Here is a 2194-nt window from a genome sequence, read left to right as displayed (position 1 = left end):
TGAAGAAGACAAAAACAGAGGGAATGCTGGAAATAGAAAATCTGAGTAAATGACCGACCTGGAATTTCAGACACAAGTATAACCAACAGATTGCAAGAGATGGAAGAAACGATCTCTGGCATTGAAGATACGGTAGAAGAAATAGATTTATCAGTCAAAGAAAACACTAAAGGTAACAAAGTCATGATCCAAAATGTCCAAGAAATTTGGGACACCATGAAAAGACCAAACCTACAAACAATAGGGATAGAAGAAGGAGAAGAATACAAACACAAAGGCATAGAAAATATATACAAGATACTAGAAGAAAACTTTCCCAACTTAAAGAAGGAAATGCTTATGAAGATACAAGAAGCCTATAGAACACCAAACAGACTAGACCCCAAAGAAAGTCCTCTCACCACATAATAATTAAACAACTAAACATACAGAATAAAGAAAGTATATTAAGAGCAGCACAGAAAAGAGGCCAAGTGATAAAAGTCCGACAAAGTAATACACCATATAAAGAAACTCAAAGAAAAAAAAAAGAGATCATCACAATAGATGCAGAAAAGGCATTTGACAAAGTCCAACACCCCTTCATGATAAAGGTCTTGGAGCAATCAGGAATACAGGAACATACCTAAACATAATGAAGGCAATTTATAGCAAGCCAACAGCCAAAATCAAATTAAATGGAGAGAAACTAAGCAATTCCACTAAAATCAGGAAATAGGCAAAACTGTCCGCTCTCCCATAATTATTCAATATAGTACTTGAAGTTCTAGCTAGAGCAATAAGACAACATAAGGAGATTAAGGGGATACAAATTGGAAAGGAAGAAGTCAAGCTTTCCCTATTTGCAGATGACATGATAGAATATTTGAGTGACCCCAAAGATTTAACCAAGGAAATGATACAGCTTATAAACACCTTCAGCAACATAGCAGGATACAAGAACAACTCAAAAAAATCAGTAGCCCTCATATATACAATTGACAAACAGGCTGAGAAGGAAATCAGAGATACATTAACCTTCACAATAGCCACAAATAACATGAAATACCTTGGGGTAACACTAACCAAGCAAGTGAAGGACCTACATGACAAGAACTTTAAGTCCCTGAAAAAAAATTGAAGAAGATGTCAGAAAATTGAATGATCTCCCATGCTCATGGATAGGCAGGACTGACATAGTAAAAATAGCAATTTTACCAAAAGCAATCTACAGATTCAAAGCAATCCCCATCAAAATACCAACACAATTCTTCACAGACCTGGAAAGAATAATACTCAACTTCATATGGAAAAACAAAAAATCCAGGATAGCCAAAAAATCCTGTACAATAACACAAAATCTGGAGGCATTACGATCCCTGACCTCAAGCTCTACTATAGAGCTACAGTAATAAAAACAGCTTGGTACTGGCATAAAAACCGACATGTGGACCAATGGAATTGAATTGAAGACCCTGACATTAATCCGCACACCAAAGAACATATAATTTTTGACAAAGAAGCCAAAAGCATACAATGGAAAAAAGAAAGCATCTTCAACAAATGGTGCTGGCATAACTGGATATCAACATAGAGACAGCTGCAAATAGATCCATATCTATCACCATGCACAAAACTTAAGTCCAAGTGATCAAAGACCTCAACATAAATCCTGCTACTCTGAACCTGCTAGAAGAGAAAGTAGGAAGAAGTCTTGAATGCATTGGCATAGGAGATCACTTCCTAAATAGAAACACCAGTAGCACAGACACTGAGAGAAACAATCAATCAATGGAACCTCTTGAAACTGAGAAGCTTATGTACAGCAAAGGATACTGTCAACAAGGCAAACCAACAGCCTACAAAATGAGAAAAGGTCTTCACCAACCCCACATCTGACAGAGGACTGATATCCAGAATATATAAGGAACTCAACAAATTAGACATCAAAATGCCCAACAGTCCAATTATGAAATGGGCTATAGAACTAAACAGAGAATTCTCAACAGAGGAAACTCAAATGGCTAAAAGACATTTAAGGAATTGCTCAGCATCCCTAATCATCAGGGAAATGCAAATCCAAACAACTCTGAGATACCACCTTACACCTGTCAGAATGGCTAAGATCAAAAACACTGAAGATACCTTATGCTGGAGAGGATGTGGAGCTAGGGGAACTCTCCTCCCCTGCTCGTGGGAATGCAAGCTTGTACAA

The sequence above is a fragment of the Peromyscus californicus genome, unplaced genomic scaffold (assembly GCF_007827085.1).
Source record: "Peromyscus californicus insignis strain IS unplaced genomic scaffold, ASM782708v3 Scaffold_4__1_contigs__length_199733344, whole genome shotgun sequence".
In the NCBI taxonomy this organism is placed as follows: Eukaryota; Metazoa; Chordata; class Mammalia; order Rodentia; family Cricetidae; genus Peromyscus; species Peromyscus californicus.
This window is presented reverse-complemented; position numbering follows the sequence as displayed.